Consider the following 19,701-nt stretch of genomic DNA (forward strand, 5'->3'; position numbering starts at 1 on the left):
CTGGCAGAGGGTCGTCCTCCCCCTGCGTGACTGGGGTCAGACCCAGGGCCTCGATCTCCTCGTAGATGAAAGAGAGAGCACCATCCACCACCCCAGGGCCCTCCCCGCTAGCACCCGAGGCAATACCCACCTTGGCGCTCGCAGAGGCCTCGAGTGGGAAGGGGGCGAGAGAGGATCCCTCGGGGGCTTCCATGGGAAGGGACCCTGGAGGAAGGGCGACATTACCCTCCACTGCTGCCACGATGTCCCCAGCCGGTACCACAGAACGGGAGTCAACAGGGGGAAAGACGGAAGGCTCATCATCGGTGCCCCCCTTCCTGCTCTTCCAGGGGGCCTCCGAATCAGAAGGAGGTAACGAGGCTCGAGCCTTCCGCTTGCCCTGCCTCTCCTGCACTAAAGACCAGCCCTCCATGGCATCATCTGGGGGCTGGCTAACAGAGGTCGGATCGGGGGGCAAGGACAATGGCTCAGGGTCTCGGGGAGGCAGTGGTGGGACAGCAGAAGCGAGGGAGGATACCCCCTGGGACGAGCCCTCTCCCATGCCCGGCGGTATCTCCGCTGCACCCTCCTCTACAGTGATGGACCGAGAAGGAGGAGGAGGGGCAGCTTTGGGTGCCGGGCAGCCAGGGGTACCGGTGATGACAGGGCCGGCGCCTTGCTGGGGCTCAGGGGTCCCGGAGACTCCTGCATGCTGGGCCAAGGGGCAGTCACTCCGGACGTGCCCCATCGCCCGGCAGAGGTAGCACCGGTCCTCCCCCTTCGAATAATGCACCTGGTAGTGGGCCCCCTGGTAGGGGACCAGAAAGGACCCCCTCGAGCGCCTCTCCACCACGCGCCGCTGGCAGCAGTTGAAGCTGCACTTGCCGGCGGAACGAGAGGACATGACGGAGGGCAGGGTCCTTGCAGCCCAAGGGGAGAGGGCTGATGACGGAGATGGGGCGCCCCAGGGCAGACAGGGCAGGCAACAGGGCGGCATTGGGCAGGAAGGGAGGGACGGAGGTCAGGATTAAGCGGACCCCCAGGTCTTCCAGTGGCTCCAGAGGGACGAACACGCCCCCCACCGCCAGGCCCTTCTTTACCGCCTCTTGGGCGGCGGCCTCCGATGCGAGGAAGAAGACCACCTTCCCGTACATCTTGGAGGCTGCCACGATGGCCGTGGGCCCCACCACCCTCGCCAACGCCCGCACGTAGGTCTCCATGTGGGGCGAGGCGGGCACCAGGAGGCAACGGACGCCATGCTTCCTGGTCAAGGTGGAAAAGGGGCCCCGGTCACTGTAGATGGTGGCGGAAACGGTGGTCGGAGGAGCGGCGACAGGTGTGGGGGCCGCCACCACCTGGGCATACGCCCTGGGGGCCGCGGGAAGGACACCCGTAGAGCTGGTGGTGGGAATAGCGGGGAGGGATGCCACGGCCGGTAGTGAGGCCGCGGCAGCAGGGGTAGTTTCCGCCATGGAGGGCCTGGCCTTTCTAGCGGGGCCCTTACCCTTCTTCCCACCCCGACCTTTCCCACCGGCTGGGGGTGCTCCCCCCGAATCGGAAGGGGGGAGGGACGTGGCAGCAGCGGAGGTCTCCCCAGTACTCGCCGCCACCAGTGCCCCAGCAGGGGCGGTGGTAGGTGGATTGGCAGCGGCAGTAAAGGTAGAGGCTTGGGCAGTGGACACGGGGACAGGTGGAGGAGGGGGCAAGTGGAAGCATCGGCTGGGGTCCTCTCCGCTGTGTCCACCTGCCATAACGAGAGCCGGGGAGGGGGCACAAACAGCGAGGCGAGGGGAAGAGAGAAGGGAGCCCGACACACCCCTCCCCGCTAGGCTGAAGTTGCAGGCGGAGTGGAGGGCGCTAAGAAAGGGAAAGGCTAAAAGGGCGCGGGGATCAATTTCAGGACTGGGGGGAAAGGATGACAGGACACCGACACCGGAGGGGAGTTTCCGGCTCCTCTAAGTTGGACACTAAAGGGGGATCAGTGGGGTTCAACTGGCAGATGGTGCGGGGTGCAGATGAAACAAGGGAAAACTCAAATGCGGGAAGGGCACAAGCGCGTTGGGGGTAGCAAATCGTGGCAGCACGAGGGTGGAGGGACAACCAATCTAGTGGGCAGCGGAGCACAGCGTTTTGTGGGGGGAAGAAGGGCAAAAAAAGCTGGGACGGGGTAAGAGGAGACACGGGGATAGCTTTTTGCAGTGGCTGGGGCAAAACTAGCAGGGGCCACAAAGAGGGACAATAGGTGGGCGGACAAAAAGGAAAGGGCCTAGTTCAGGGGGAGGGGGAAGGTTGGTGCGCCCACAGGGCAACTTGTGCGAAGTCAATTAATTATCAGGCTGCTGCTGCTCGCATGGACCAAATGATGAAAGCAAGTGGGCGTGGTGGGTCAAGAGCGAGCAAAGCTCCAGGTCCCAGAAGCCAGGAGTCCGAAAGGTAAAGGAAAACAGCCCAGCGGGGTGGTGGAGGGGCAAAACGATGGTGTGGGCGAAAGGGAACACGAGATGGACCAGGGGCAGCTCCACGCCACACCCCCGGTGTCCAACAGACACAGTCCAAACGCCCCACCACAAGAGCACAGGTTACGAAAAGACTCAGTCCAGAATGCCCCCTCCACAGTTGGTCTTCACACGTGGTCTCCAAACAGGGGCGGTCCCCTTCTCCTCCTTCACCTCCTCCAGGCTCCACGAGCTCGCCAGCAACTGCCACAGTAGTCCCAAGCAGCTCCAGGTGGTGGTGGAACTGGTCTCCAGGCAGGAGGGAGCGCCCGCTCAGAAGGTGAACCTCAGAAGAACAACAAGCCGGGGTCCCTCACTCCCCCCCCCCGGGGAAGCAGGCCAGCAGCCCCCCCCTCCCCTCAAGGGCTGTAGGTGGATGTAACAGCAGGAACCAAGGGGGGGGGGAATCTACTAGCCAGCCAGTAAGCAGATAGCAGAGAGAGGGGCAGGTGGTGGTGTCTAGCCCAGCCAAGAGGAGCAGGAACAGCAGGCAGGCGCAGTAGCAGCACGCAACAGCAGCAGCGAGGGCCAGTGCACCCAGCAGGCAACAGCAGCAGCAGCAGCAGCCCTCTCCCTCCTTCCTCTACAAGCGGAGCGGGTCGACATCTACACTACAGGATAATTCCGAATTACATTAAACCGGTTTTATAAAACAGATATTATAAATTCGATTTCACGCAGCCACACTAGGCACAGTAATTCGGTGGTGTGCGTCCATGGTCCGAGGCTAGCGTCGATTTCTGGAGCGTTGCATTGTGGGTAGCTATTCCATAGCTATCCCATAGTTCCCGCAGTCTCCCCTGCCCCTTGGAATTCTGGGTTGAATCATTGTCGCGGGTGGTTCTGGGTAAATGTCGTCAGTCATTCCTTCCTCCGGGAAAACAACAGCAGACAATCCTTTCGCGCCCTTTTCCCTGGATTGCCCTGGCAGACGCCATAGCATGGCAACCATGGAGCCCGTTCAGCTTTTTTATTTTACAGTCACCATATGTGTACTGGAATGCCGCGGACAGAGGCGATACTCCAGCGCTACACAGCAGCATTCATTTGCTTTTGCATGATAGCAGAGATGGTTACCAGTCGTTTCTGTAACCGTCTACTGCTGGAGTAAACTGGCAATGAGATGATGGTTATCTCTCCCCCTTTGTACTGTCTACTGCTATCATGAGTGCCCTGGCTGAGATCGGCCGGGGGCGCAAAAGCCAAAACTGGGAAATGACTCCCCGAGTCAATCCCTCCTTTATGGTTTCTAAAAATAGAGTCAGTCCTGCCTAGAATATGGGGCAAGTGTACTAGAGGACCAGTGTATCAGAAGAGCACAGCTGCTCCTGTGTCAGTATTCACAGGGGGTGCCCCTGCAACAACCCACCCGTTGCTTCCCTCCTCTCCCCAACCTTCCTGGGCTACCGTGGCAGTGTCCCGCCCATTTGTGTCATGAAGTTATAAAGAATGCAGGAATAAGAAACACTGAGTTTTTAGTGACATAAAATGAGGGGGAGGCAGCCTCCCGGTGCTATGACAGTCCAGGCAGAACATTAATCGGTGCAGGGGAGAGGAGCCCAGCATGCTGGCTGCTATGATAGTCCAGGCAGTACAGAATCTTTTCTTTACACAGGAAAGGGAGGGGGCTGATGAAGCTCAGCCCCCAGTTGCTATGATGAAGACGGTTACCAGCCGTTCTGTACCATCTACTGGGATGACTGGGAGTCATTCCTATTTTACTCAGGCGCCCCCGGCCAGCCTCACCTGAGGCCAGCCAGGAGCACTCACGGGCTGAATGGTGATCGATGGATATCAGTCATATTGCACCGTCTGCCACCGGGGAGGGAGAAGAGCCGGATACTGCTCTTCACTGCTGCAGCATCGCGTCTACCAGCAGCATTCAGTAGACATAGGTGACATTGAAAGAAGTCAAGAAACTATTTCTTTCCCTTTTCTTTCATGTGCGGGGGGGAGGGAGAGAATAAATTGACGAGCTATTCCCTGAACCACGCGGACAATGTGTTTGACCCTACAGTCATTGGGAGCTCAGCCAAGAATGCAAATACTTTTTCGGAGACTGCTGTGGACTGTGGGATAGCTGGAGTCCTCACTACCCCCTCCCTCCGTCCCTCCATGAGCGTCCATTTGAGTCTCTGGCTTCCCGTTACGCTTGTCACGCAGCACTGTGTAGCCTGGAGATTTTTTTTCAAACGCTTTGGCATTTCGTCTTCTGTAACGGAGCTCTGATAGAACAGATTTGTCTCCCCATACAGCGATCAGATCCACTATCTCCCGTACGGTCCATGCTGGAGCTCTTTTTGGATTTGGGACTGCATCGCCACCCGTGCTGATCAGAGCTCCATGCTGGGCAAACAGGAAATAATTCAAAAGTTCGCGGGGCTTTTCCTGTTTACCTGCCCACTGCGTCCGAGTTCAAGAGTCGTGTAGAGAGCTGTCACTGGTGCACTGTGGTATAGCTACCGGAGGCCAATAATGTCGATTTCCATCCACACTAACAGTATTCCAAAGTAATACTATCGATTTTAGCGTTACTCCTCTCGTTTTGTAGGAGTAAAGAAATTGATTTAAAGAGCCCTTTAAATCGATTTAAAGAGCACCGTAGTGTGGACAGGTACAGCATTAAATCAATTTAACGCTGTTAAAATCTATTTAACGGCGTAGTGTGGACCAGGCCCAGGAGGAAGTTCCTGTGGTGAGGATAAAGAGGATGTTTGGAGGAGGCCATGGGGAAGTAGCCCAGGGAGCTGTAGCTGTCATGCAGCTGTTACAAGAGGCACTATAGACAGCTGCAACCCACAGGGCCCTGGGCTGGAACCCGGAGTAGAGGGCGGGCCTGGGTTCCCCGCAAACCTCCCAACTCCTGGTCAGACACAGGAGAAGTTGACCTAGACTGTGGGGAAGATCACTTAGGTGAGCAAATCTGCCAGTAAGCACAGGACCCACCAAGGTAGAGGAGGAACTTTGTCACATTAGATTTTAGTAAAACATTGGGTACTGTATCTCATGAAAGCTTAATTCAAATTGTTTAAGAAAGGAACATTGTTATATGGATCTAAAAATTGATTAAAAGACCATAAGCAAAGGGCACAAGTAAGTGAAAATGAAGCAAGTTGGAGGAAGTTTCTAGTGAGGTACCCAAAAAATTGGCATTAGGTCCATCTTATTTGACGGTATCTTTATGACATGGAAGAAAATAGCATGCTTTGTGGCTGATACTAAAGTGTGAAAGAATCATAAATAACAGTGATGAGAGAATTAAGTATGTGCAAGGAAAGCTAAGATGGAGTGAGTATGGGGAGAAAGCTGAGACTGAGGTTTGTGATCTGGTGGTGGTGGTGGTTGAGTTAAACATGAAAAACCAAACAACAGTAGGAATTCAGGATTTTGTGCTGTGTCCGGATGCTCTGCTCAGAGCAGGGTGTGAATGTCCCGTGGTTACAGAAATGTGTTTGGCTATTGAATAATCTCTCAAGGAACATAGCGAAAGCCTCATCACTTGGCACATTTAAAACTACTGTAGGACAGAACCCTAAGAAATAATCTGTAGGGAACAATCCCACAGTGCCTGGAAAACAGACAGGACAATTTGATAGTTCTGTCCAATTTGTGACTTATATGATTCTATAAACTCAATTTATAAAGCTGTATTTTTATGCTGTCTTTTTAATACCATCTTTCTCTCTCACTTTGAGACTACCGTTTACCATATTGTACAATAGCTGAAGCCTAGGTTTACGCAGCTAGTGAAAAAGAAAGGTTATAAATGAGGCAGAGGAAGGTCACTTAAGAATGAGCCCAGTAAAATGAGCTAATTTCAGGGCTCGCTGGCTTTTGTTTTCTCACTGTCATCTCTTTGTTGCCAATTTGTTTTGGGATGCTTTGGTCTTACTTTTTTAATAATAATAATAAAAAAAACACCCCACACTGCTCTTGTGACCTGAACGGCTCCGAAGATTCTGAATAGCTTAGAAGATGGATCTTTTCACCTCTAGCTAACTGGCTTGAGTCCAGCCCAGATCAGTGGTGTCTAGCAGTCATTACCATCTGATGACTGCTTGGTGGGCTCTGTGAAATTAGTCTCAGTCCAGTGCTGATTGACAGTGAGCATGCAGTTTTCTTGGTATGTACAATGCTAGGATGGCTTTGACACTACAGTAATTTAAATAATATTAATAACAAAATGCTATAAGCAGGCCCCAGGTGTTTCATCCATTTCAACCTTCAGTTCTTACATCTTGTGCAACTATTTTTTCATATTATTTGTAGCACCCTCAGTTTTCTAGGCACTGTCACATAGGAAGACGCAGTCTCTGCATCAAAGAGCTTGGAGTCTAATTCCACTGGCTGCCTACTTCATGTCTCAAATTTCCGGTCTTCTTATAGCAAGAACTGCAGTGAGAGGGAACAGTCACTGCAATATGCAATGTGCGCCCCTGATTGGAGGAGTCATAGTTTAATATCCAGCTGAATAGCTGCTGGGGAATTTGGCCTTTTCGTTTGGAGATGTGCTAGTTGTCGGGGTTTTCTTTACAGCATCAGCATAGTTCAGGGATCGACAACCTTTCAGAAGCGTGTGCCGAGTCTTCACTTATTCACTCTAATTTAAGGTTTCGCGTGCCGGTAATACATTTTAACGTTTTTAGAAGGTCTCTCTCTATAAGTCTATAAACTATTGTTATATGTAAAGTAAACAAGTTTTTAAAAATGTTTAAGAAGCTTCATTTAAAATTAAATTTAAAATGCAGGTCTTATCAGTTTAGTGCAGTGGTTCTTAACCTGGGGTGCACGCACCCCCTGGGGCAGGGCAGGTGCAAGGATATTTTGCGTCTTAGGTGAAACTTCCACCTTGTGTCCCCCGTCCCCCTCCCGCACGTCAGTTCATTGAGTGGCAAATCCCAAGGAGCCTTTATAGACCCCAGGGGCCAGCCGTGCCCAGGGGCTGCTCCCCAGACCAGGTTTCCCCCCTCCCACCCCCGAACTCCCCTTCCGCCTGGACCCCTGGAGGATGCACAGCCCCCCCTCCCCCCGTAAGCCTTCCCCACCACACCCTGGTGGCCCCCGCCCCATGGCTTTGCCAGGCTTGGGCTGCTGCAGCAGCTCAGCAGGGAGGAGCCACCTTCCAGAGGCACTGGAGAGCCAGAACGTCCCGCTTGCGGCAGCAGCGAGCCCCAGCCATGGAGGAGCCGGTGCAGGGGGGCAGCAGGCCTGAAAAGGCAGTGGTGCCACTAACAGGGAGCAGCCGCGGCCTCCTGCCCAGGCTGTGACCTGGCGCCTCCCAAGGGCTCCTGCAGGCTGCAGTGGGTATATGTGGGCACCAGCCCCCATGCGCCCCCCGGCTCCCCCCTCGCCTAGGGTTACCATATTTCAACAATCAAAAAAGAGGGGATAGCTCTGCTCTGGCCCTGCCCCATCCACTCCCTCTCACTTCCCACCCCGACTGCCCCCTTCAGAACCCCCAGCCCCCCCTGCTCCTTGTCCCCTGACTGCCCCCTAGAACTCCACTTCCTACCTAAGCCTCCCTGCTTCTTGTCCCCTGATTGCCCCCTCCTGCGACCCCTAACTGCCCCCCCTAAGAGCCAACCCCCTACCTGTCCACTAACTGCCCCAATCCTTATCCACACCCCCACCTCCAGACAGACCCCCGGGACTCCCACGCCTCGTCCAACCACTTCCTTCCCCCTGACAGGACCCCCAGAACTCCTGACCCATCCAACCCTCCTCCTGCTTCCTGACTGCCCCCTGGAACACCCCTTATCACACCCATGCTGGTCAGATGCTGGCTCCATGTGGAGTGCTGAGGCAGCAGGAGGGGGGGAGCTGCGGGAGGGGCAGCAGTGTCAACGGCGGCTCACACTTCCGGGAGCCGCAGAACCTGAGCCTGGTGAGGGGGGAGCCAGGGGGTGCGCCTGCCACCGGTCTGGGGTCCTGGCAGCCGACCCCGTTCGGCCTCCTGCCAGCCTGGGGTTCTGTTCAGTCAGCCGTCCGCAGGCTGAGCGGGGCCAGTGGCCCAGACGCCAGCTGGCAGCTGCGTGTCAGACAAAATTGGCTTGCGTGCCATCTTTGGCACGCGTGCCGTAGGTTGCTGATCCCTGGCATAGTGTGTAAAATATGTGTATCCAATTATTCATCAGAATCAAACACAAAATAGTGATAGTTACCGGTATTTATATTTATATAGTCTCTTTCATGCCAAAGAATCCCAAAGCAACAACCTTCTGTGAAAAATGTAGTCACCCATTTCATCCACCACTGAAAATTAGTCACTTCTCAGGTGGGACACAGCAGCTCCCAGCAACAGTGCACAGCTGTTTTGGACAGGCACTAGAAAGGTATTGGTTGAATATCAAGAAAAAATTCCTGATAGTGAGATCAGTTACAGTGTGGAATAATCTGTCAAGTTAAGTAGAGGAAGTGTTGTTGCCTGGGACACTTAAAACTGGACAGAACAAAGTGATGGAGAACATATTGAAGGGATCGTCTTGCACTTTTCTAGCGTAGGGACCATCGTGCCCTGGGCAAGGGGTGAACTATATCCCCAAGGGATAGATTAGATGGCCTAACATTTCTTTGAACTCTCTAATACTCTGTTATTCTACACATATTCTCTCTAGTTGAATCAGCTGAGGGCAGTTTTTTGAGCAGAAAGTAATTACCCAAAGTTGGACAAAACAAGCTCGTATGAAAGAGCTGCTCAAATAGGGATTGTTTTGTGCAGCCTTGGGTAAAATTGTAGATTGTTTTCAGACCTCTGTATCTCATTCACGATTCTTTCAAAGTAATTTGCTCCTGCATGCTTTCTTCTTGATAAATCCCAGTGTAGCCTAGGTGTGAATCAGCAACATCTTCTGGAGGTTGCCTATAATATTCATTTTTCCTTGCTATTGAGTGCAGACATATTTCTTTTCCCTCCAGCCACCCCTTCTGCTATGCTACCAAGCCAGTAAATTGCAGGAATTCACTTCATTCTTAAGAGTATGAAAGCTGACTTTGCAAACTCAAAATGCAGAAGCAAGGTACCAGCCACACATGGCATCAACATCCTGGCATTTCACGACACAGAACAGCTGTAGAGAATGACACTTGAATGGGCAAATTTGCCAATGCTGTTTTTCAAAAGGACTTCTAACCCATCTGCCTTTTTGCTTTGGGTATGTTTGCTCCACGCTACAGTCTGCATTGTGTATAAGAGATGTTTTCTTTGTAGATTCCAAGGCCAGAAGTGACCATTGGGATCATCTAGTCAGCCTATGTTATACAAGAGGGCTATAGAACTCCCCCAAAATGTGCTCTATGAATTTTCTATTATGGCTAAAGTCGTCTGAGTTTCGGAAGTAGATTGTGTTTCAACATCCCGACAAATACACTCCCTATTGAGGAATTCCTTCTTGCGACCCTTCTGGTTAAACTTGTGTAGTTATCTGCATTTCTTTGTGGATGACTGATTCCATATCTGGTAGTCAAAGGCACACTGAGTTTCTGTTTTTATTAGAAACAATAATGTCAGTTTTGCTTGGCATGGTGACAGGAGTTTTTAATAGTGTTTATGGAGCAGTGCTGCTGCTGCTTTTTTTATTTTAATAACCTGTTTTACTGATGCAAACGTAAATTCAGATTTAATCAGAATTTTCTCAGGATAGCATTAATCTTCAAATCTGAATAAATGCAATGTTATTTGATTTCATGTCTTTAATAAAAACCAAACCATACCCAATAAGGAACTCTTTGTCCCTAACAAATGATGAAAAGGGACGTAAGGGAGTAAAAAATGCAATAGTTTGTTGCGTAGATTGTGAGAGGCCGTAATCTGTAAAGCCACAATCAGTTATGGAGATATTGAAAATGTTGGGGCCCACGTGGAAAGTAACAAAGATAAAGCCAATTCAGAGTCTATGGCCTGGAAAGGGAAATAAGCCAAAATTGCCAACAGAAGTCATTCATGTATTCACTATTACTTTCAGATAAGTTAGATGTTGTCATAACTATAAAGGGAAGGGTAACAAACCTCCTGTGTACAATACTATAAAATCTCTCCTGGCCAGAGGCACCAAAATCCTTTTACCTGTAAAGAGTTAAGAAGCTCAGGTAACCTGGCTGACACCTGACCCAAAGGACCAATAAGGGGACAAGATACTTACAAATTTTTGCGGGGGAAGGGGAAGGCTTTTGTTTGTGCTCTTTGTTTTGGTGGTTTCGCTCTTGGGACTAAGAGGGACCAGACATCAATCCATGTTGTCCAAATCTTTCTGAACAAGTCTCTCATATTTCAAACTTGTAACAGCCAGACAGGGCGTATTAGTTTATCTTTGTTTTCTCAACTTGTGAGTTTTACCTTTGCTAGAGGGAGGTTTATCCCTGTTTTGTTGTAAGTTTGAAACTAAGGCTAGAGGGGGTTCCTCTGGGCTCTTTGAATCTCATTGCCCTGTAAAGTTATTTTCCATCATGATTTTACAGAGATGATTTTTACATTTGCTTTTTAATAAAATCCTTCTTTTGAGAACCTGACTGATTTTTCCATTGTCCAAAGACCCAGGGGTTTGGGTCTTTGATCACTTTGTAACCAATTGGTTAGGATATTATTCTCAAGCCTCCTCCAGTAAGGTAAGCTTGGGGGGTGTTGAAAGAAACTCCAAGGTCCTTTCCCGTTTCTTGTAAATCACCTGTGGTGGCAGCGTACCAGTAACCTAACCTTTAGAAATAAGCTTAGCCGGCTTTATGGGTCTACCACATCTGTACCCCTAATTCAGAGAGGGAAGAGCCTACAGATTTTTTGTAACGACCTCCCAGTACCCTGGACTTTCAGCGTCCACCAATCACCTGTCCCAAACTGGACTGGCGTCCTAAATTTGGGGCTTACCGAAAACCCCCAACTCACTACCAGCTGATATTTTGCTGCCACCAGTTCCCGAGATATAGCCGATCCTCCCCTTTTCCGTCTGTTCCCCAAACCGTTCCTTTGGGAACCCAAGACCCAGACCCTGGTACTCCTCTCGCCCCGGTCTCCAGCTTCCCCCTTCCTGGTTACGGAGCCCCTACGCTTCACTCCCTGATTACAACCGAAGCCAATCAGCTTCCGAGTGGCTAGGTATTCCTATCAGCCTCAACATATCCCCTCCCTTTTCCTATACCTTCTCCGCCCTGGACAATTATGAAGCGAAACAGAGATTTGCGGGCTTTCCCTCCCCCCTCTGCCCTCACTAGCGAAAAAAACTTCCACACGTTTTAAAAGAAAATTTATATAAAAAAAACAATTAAAACATTACTCTGCATTAGAAACTTCAATACAGTCTCCCTTATAAAAAAATATGAAGAAACAGTCTATTAAAAGATAGCCGATTAACCAGCCAACCATCCACATACATGTACATACAACCCAAGCTTCCTCATAGCCAAATGCTTGCGTTCCTTGTACTCCATATGTTAGAACGACATTTTGGACGATAAGCATTAAGGAAGCTTGTACTCACAGCCGAGAAAACAACAAAAGACACAGCCGATCCACACTATTCTAACACCCAAAGCTCCTCATAGCCGGAATTGCTTCGTTCCTTTACTCACAGACTATTGGGTATATATTTAATATAGAAGGTAGAGAAACCTTGTTTACTACACAGCCGAAGAAAACAAAAAACCCGAGTATACAAATTCCCGCCCCTGACTTTAAACAATCCAGTTCTCTGATTGGTCCTCTGGTCAGGTGTTTGGTTACCCTTTCCAGGTAAAAGAAACTTAACCCTTACCTTACCTATCTACTTATGACAGGGCTTGGGGGGGATATTTTTGGGGAAGAGGAACTCCAAGTGGTCCTTTCCCTGTTTCTTGTTAAATCACTTGGTGGTGGCAGCGTACCAGGTTTAACCTAACCTTTTAGAAATAAGCTTATGGGGCTTTCATGTGGGTCTCCACATCTGTACCCTAGAGTTCAGAGAGGGGAAGGAATCCTGACAGATGTGTTTTGGCTTTTAAATGGCCTGGAAGGTAGTTTAATTTCAGAAGTCATTTTCAAGTGTCAGGCTTTAATTTATATGATTAAAACCCAACATGTACGAAGTAGAAGTCAGTGAAGCTGGTGGTGTGTAGGTGATAAACTTCACATACATACTTCTCTGTCTTTGTGTTCTGACACCATGCACCAAACTACTGAGCCTCATCTATCCACTCTAAATGCTACTATCACCCTACCCATTGTGGGCTAGGAGCAGTACCTTACTCAGTAAGTAGTTCCATTGATTATTCGAGGGGTAAAGTCCTACTCCAAATGAATAATGGGTAAAAAATCTGGCTCTGAATGTGTTGCATTGTTTGGCAGAAAAATGAAGTTGCAACTTGACCAGCATCTGACTGCAACAGCTCAGTTCCAGTCCACTTGTCTGTTCAGTGGGAAAGATAATGGATTTGCACAGATCACAAGCCCATCTCAATGGGTTTAAATTTTTAAATGTATTGAAATTACAGGGGTTGTTTGAGTTGGTTTTTCTTTTTAGTCTTACTTTCATAAGCCATGAACATCCTTTGATTCTGACTCTGCTCTCTTCACGCCATCTGGTTTTAGGGAAGACAAAAGTCTGCTCTCCTTTGCATGGATTATTGAGACTGTCAGGAATTATGATTTGGTTGGCTGGAAGCTAATATGATTATTTGTTTCGTTGGTACCCCTGCAGGTTAATGTTAATGGGACAATCAGCTAAATTTGTCAGGAAATGCCAGCCTGCCAAACAATCTTTAGGCTCGCAGCTAATCAACAGCAATAATACCACCTTATTGCTTACAAAATGCTGTCCTCTTTGCTTTAGAATCATAGACTATCAGGGTTGGAAGGGACCTCAGAAGGTCATCTAGTCCAACCCCCTGCTCAAAGCAGGACCAATCCCCAACTAAATCTCCCCCTGGATTGAACTCACAACCCTGGGTTTAGCAGGCCAATGCTCAAACCACTGAGCTATCCATCCTGCCCTCCCTAAGCAGCTCTTTGTTTGAAACCTATTAATATGGACTCCTAACATCTCAAAGCAAAGTTCAGTACTGTAACCGAGAAGGTTCTGGCTCCCATCTCCTTCTATGACTTCAGGTTCTTTATCAGTCCCCCGTCTTCCTTAAAATAAAGGAATAACATAAACAACTTCCACCCACCCTAGGCTTAATAAAAGTCTTGCGTCCCTCCTGTTTTTTCTCAACAATCTGCTCCTTGTTCTGGAGAGTAGCTGCAGGACTGCTTCCCTGGGCCTTTCTTCACCCTAGTAGTCTCAGATGGCATGAAACGTAACCTCTGCCACTCTATAGCCCCTTGGCTTTCTTCAGTCTTGTTTCTCTCCTCGTTCCCTGTCCTTTATACAGGACAGCGTCCACAGGGCTGCTCCCCTGGGCTGGGCCTTCCTTCATGGACTCTTTTCCCTACTGCAGGGACTATTGTAAGAGACTGTCCCTTCCTGGCAGGTTTTTGTTCAGACACCCCTGCCCTGCAGCTCTTTATAAGGAGCACAGACCTGTTGCTCAGCTGAATCTGATTAGTGAACAGGGCTAGCTGGCCCCAGGCCTGTGGCCCTTAAAGATCATGCCGGACTGTTACACTCTCACCCACCTTCCAGAATTAGTTGCATTTACTTGCAGAGTAAAGAGAAAGGGAGTGAGAAAGAGGAAAATGGAAATAGAGAGGAAGGGCATGGGGAGAGCAAGAGCATTGTGATGAATTGCTGGAGAGCCTTAGCTGAATATCTATTAGTGTAAATGCCATGTGATTGTTTTGAGACTCTTGGTACAGAAGAGCACGTTTGCTTGTTGTCTCTCCCATGAGAATCAGAAGAGAGGACAGAAGTTACAGTAATTCTTGCTTTCCTTTGGCCTGTCAAAGTCTAATCTCTTGGGTCTGCTCTATTGATTTTAAAAGGTCTGTTTATTACACAGTCTAAAGCTTTTATCTGTCAGGGAAAACTGACCAAAAGATGGAGTTGTCTTGTGCCATCAGCACATTAGAGGCTGGATTGGAAACTTTTGAACTGCAGACTTTTAAACTTTAATGAAGATTTTAAGGGAGAGATTGTTCAGTTTGTAAATGAGTTCCTGAGTGGGCTGCTGCTGCTGCTTTGCACTGCACATTGGAATACCTAAGGAGGGAGAGGAATCCCGGTGGGCTAGTCTGTATTCCACCCTGGCTCCAGGGCCCATCAGGGAGATTTGTTGGTGGCTCTTTCACAGCCACGTACCTGGCACGGTTCACGACTTCCCCTAATACCTGTTCCTTCTGTGGCGAGAGGGAGACCCTGGCACATGTTTAAATCAAGTGTACCTGGTTGCAACCCCTCTTCCAGCTCCTCCAGAGCTTACTCCTCTGATTCTGGTTGCACTTCTCCCCACATCTCCTGATTTACGCACACCCTATCCATGGCCCCAGAAAGTCACAAGACCTCCTTGTCATCTTGACCATGGCCAAAATGGCCATCCACTATACCTGGAGCAGGAAGCTAGATTGGGGGGGCGGGGGAGAGAGTGTTCTGCGGCTGTGGGGCCTACTTCCAATCCTCCCTCAAGTCACGTCTCTGAGTAGAGTTCCTCTGGCCACCTCCACTGGCTGCCTAGTTGCTTTCCAAGAGCAGTGGGTGGTGTCCGGGTTCTGTGCATGGTGTCCCCCTCTGGATTCCTGCTTTTATACCTGTGACCTTCATTCCCATCCCTGTTTTTTCATTTTTTGTCCCCTAAACTTAACTGAAGCCTGGGTCCAGTGGCTCCACCCCTTGGGTTAAGGGGAGGGGCCTTTAGAGGTGTGTGGGCGCAAGCATCCCCAGTGCTTCAAAAGGTGCACATTGGAATAAACATTCCCTTTAAAAAACAACTGTGTTCACAGGTCAGATATTTTTCTGGGTCATTTAACTCGTATTTTGGGACAGTCTGTGGTAAATTCATTCCCCTAAAACCAAAGCCCACAACAGCAACAACAAAGTGACTCTGAAGGGCCACCTCATTTTCACTGCTCTGCAAGAGAAAAATTCTCCTGCCGCGGTCTGCACAGAGACGATTGTTCACACAATGCTGGCTTCTCCTCCTTGTTTTCAGATGCTAAACAGCATTGTAAGGAGGTAAAAACTCACAAATACTTTCCCAATAAGCCGCTGCTGCATGGACCTTATGTGACTGGGAGTGGGGATGGGAGGCTGGCCCTAGGTAATTATGGAATAAGGAGAGGAGACAGATACTGAGTGATGTGGAATGGGGAGGGAGACGGGGCCTGGGTGATGAGAGAAAGTGGGAGGCAGAGCCTGGGCAATTGAGGAGAGAGGCCAGGAGGCTGGGTCTGGGTGATGGGAAATGGGGCCAGGAGGCAGGGGAAATTTTTCTGTTGACTGTAGTGTTCTGTGGATCAAATCCTACTTCCTGATTCCCCACCTGGAGCCTTAATCCTCTGTCTGTGTTATCCTAACTCATTGCTGTGGAGATTATTGTGGTGTTCAACAACTAACAGTCCCATGGCTCCAGAACAGCAGGCAGCAGGTGAACACTTAAGGAGGAGATCCTATTTTCATGCAAATGTCCTTGGTGAGTGAAAGCAGGGAGTGAGCGACAAAATACCCTGTGCAGGAGATACCAGCAGAATTGTTTCTAAATTGGGGGTTTTCAGTATATGCCATTAGGCACCAGATAAGACATTTATTGCAAGCCAATGAACTAAAGTGAATCACTGTTGATACAAATACCCTGTCATCGTAAACTAAGCCCAGTAGCTGTACATGGAGAGGTATTTTCCTGACTCAGTGAACATTTTGCAATTATTTATTTGCATGAGGGGTCCTAATGCGGGGGAGGGGGGTGGCTTTGCTGTCAGCAATATCTTACTCTTCATGTACATCCCACTCTTTGGGAATTCATCAAGTAAGTCAGTGGGCAGTACCATCAGGATTAATGTAATCACTATTCCCTGCTGTGCTCCAGAAGGCCCACAGTGAGAGTTTCCAGAGTCGGGGACTAGTGGATTGATTCCCTGGCAGTGTTGCTTCAGTGGGAGTTGTGATGGCAAAGGGCAGGGAGGAGATGATATTGTATCATTTTGCTCTTTGAGGCTGTTCTAATCAGTCACTTTAAGAATCTACATACTGTTTGGAATTAAAGAGTCAGCATACGGGATTAAATCCTGGCCCCAATAAAGCCAATGGTAAAAGTCCCATTGACTTCAGTAGCATCAAAATATAACTGCTACATGATAATATTTGTATGTCATTACCACATGTATTTCCTGTTCTAAATACAGGGAAATACTGTGGTGTCTTAGCTACCATGGCGTGGCAAATGCTGATTTACTAATGGTGACTATTGTAGAGATATTATTGATCCTTAACATTTATATTATAGTAACATACAGAGGCCTCAACCAAATCAGGGTCCCATTTTTCTAGGCACTGCACATATAGCACATGACACTCCCTATGTCAGAGTCTGCAGTCTAGAAGGTGTCTAATTCGTCTTTTTATTGCATACATTGTCGTTTTCTCAATACAATTTATGTAACATTTTGGGGCGTGTGTATATGTACTGTATAATTCCAGTTATCAAATTCCCTTTATCGAAAAATCCTAGTTATCCAAAGCCACAGTGTCCCTCCCATGTAGCCTGATGTTAGTTACTAGCACTTCTGTTTGTCTGAAAGCCTGTTTATCTGAAGTATTTGGATGTCCCCCAGCCCATTCAGATAAATGGGGATGTACTGTGTATAGGTGTGTGTGTGTGCGTGTGTGTGTATATGTACACGTGTTGTGTGTGTATTGAGTGTGTGTTTTTATATTATTTATAAAATAGGAATACATTTTTCAAAACTCTAAGTGAAATGTGGATTTGAAAGTATTTACTTAACACATTAGCCAGACATTTTCTCTTGCTGTACTGTGTATTGTAATGCTCTTTCCATTTCCTTTTATAAAAAGAAAAAAATGAAGCAACTTGTGTCTAAGTAAATACATTTCTCTTTAACCTAAATTATATCACTGTCAGTTGGTAGGTTTCTTACGAGAATTGAACCAGATGGATTCTGAATTTTGAAGTGAAGTTGACAGCACAGCTGTTTTGTTTTTAGATCTCAGTTGGTCACGGGAGCCAGCCTTGAGATGGGGAAATGTCTTGTTCTTTATGATTATTATTAAATTATACCATGTATGTTCTACTAACCAAATAGAGTCCAGTTCTCATGTAAGTGGCAGAGAGAGGCAAATGACACTTTGTTCTAGTCATGTTCCAGAGGCCAGTGTGTGCACCTAGCACAAGATATAGCTCATGTTAACACGCACAGTGTCAGCCTTTTACCAAGGCCTGGCATTACAATGTAGGCACCGGTCCTGTGATTCAGTTACTGATTGCCCATCAGCTGTGCCCTTAGCGAGAGAGGCAAGAGAATGGCAGGCTGTGATTCACTGTGTGCACCATTAAGGGTCTGTGGCTTGCTGCTCTCAGCCAAGAGCAGCACATTAGCTATATGACATACGGTATAATAGTGCCAGCAAAGTGGTCAGTGCCTAACTGGGATATATTACAGCCTGCAGAGTGGCTGTGGGCTGCAGCATAGAACATATGGAGATTATTTTCTGAATTTATGCAACACATGTTTTCCTATAAATTAAATTCAGAGAAACTGTGTATTTGTAATAGGGTGATGCTCACAATAGCCATCCCTGTTACGAATTACAATGACCTGCCTCTGTTTGCTGAGTGTCTAGGGGACCAGCTTTACACAGTCAGAAGCAACCACATGTGCTCCATCTCAAGGTCTGGAAGGATGAGCTGAGATCTGTACAGCTATATGCAGGAATCTTTTGTTCTTCTTCTCTGTGTTTTTCTCACTTCCTCCAGAAACCACACAGTTTCTTCCTGAAATGCTGAGATTACCTAGAGGTCTGAGCAAATGGCAGGCATCTTCCTAGTCTCTGCATTTGCTCAGTGACTATGTACCGTCCCAGAGAGGAGCTGCTGCCTTTGAAGTGCAAAAGGCAGACAAGCACTTCCTGTGAAAGTGAATGCTACCCCATAGTGTGGATTAGAACAGGATGGGCAGCCAAAACAGTAGGATGGGGCTCTTAGCCAGAATAGTAAGCACCGCAGCACATATGTACCCTTCAGTGTCCTTGGGCTAGGGATCTCAAGTCTTTTTCTACATTAAAGCCTAGCCCTTTACTACTTTGGGCTGGATTAGAATGATCTATACCTTTTCCTCAGGTATTTTTAAGCAGTTTAAGGAAAACATAATGGAGAATCATTGTAACTTGTTCACTAAATCGCTCCTTTAAAACAACCAAGAGACAGCATTGCTTGTTGTTTACCAGGTTTAAATCTTTAGTGAAACAGACGCCCTTCTGCACCATATGAGCAAATTAGAGAGTTGTTAAGTAATAAAAAACCAGTACCAGAGAGCAAAAGAATCAAGCATTTGCTTTTGGGCAAATTGCTTTGGAATTAGTAGGACTAGTGCTGCATCCAAGTGTTTTCAGCTGTGCTTGAGGGACATCCTTTTTCATTTGCAGCTGATTGTGGTCTAATAGGGTTTCAAAGATTTCTGGCTGGGAATACTTCACATCTCATTTCATTTGATTTTTTTTCTGATGTTTCACTTATCATACTGATACCTACCCTTGGAATGAATCTCGTTATCTTCCTTTTTATTTGCCTCACCTGGATTTTTCCTGTTGCTTTCATGCTACCATTTAATTGGCATTTCTGAAATCTTTTGGGGATTTCAGAAAGAGCCAAGCAGCAGTTTGAATGATAGCAAAGCATGGGTCACTGAAATAAAGAAATGGTGTTACAAACCCTTTTCATTTTGATCTTCCCTCTTCTTTCTCTCTCTCTCCCTGACATGTCCATATTCTCTGTGGCTTGTGCTATTACGTTTTCATAATGAAAATTAAGGACTTGAAAGGAATCCATAAGGGGAGTAACCAGTACAGCCCAAGATGGACCAGTCTCATCACTGACCTTTGCTGTCCAGTGATGGTGGCAGCCATAGTTAGTTTTCTTTAGCAGCTCATAGAATGGGAGCACACACATAGCTGTCAATATGGGTTTGGCAGGAAAATGAAGGCACCAGTGTTCAGAGCAGCCAAAGGCTCAGAAATAATGTTCTGCTGTGACTCTTCCAAACTGACATCTTGATGTTAGGATTATAAATGAAATCATTGTCCTGACAAAGGCCAAGACTAATAGAAAGCCTTTATTACTGGCCCATTGGCTAATTCTGCTTGTCTAACCCCTTTGGAGG

General features: G+C 48.1%; 1 protein-coding gene across 2 annotated transcripts in view; it reads left to right on the forward strand.

Moving 5' to 3' along the window:
* SEMA5B (semaphorin 5B) overlaps positions 1–19,701 on the forward strand; it is a 403,624-nt gene that overhangs the window by 335,435 nt on the left and 48,488 nt on the right. The window lies entirely within an intron of this gene.

This window comes from Chelonoidis abingdonii, chromosome 10, assembly GCF_003597395.2.
Source record: "Chelonoidis abingdonii isolate Lonesome George chromosome 10, CheloAbing_2.0, whole genome shotgun sequence".
Lineage (NCBI taxonomy): Eukaryota > Metazoa > Chordata > Testudines > Testudinidae > Chelonoidis > Chelonoidis abingdonii.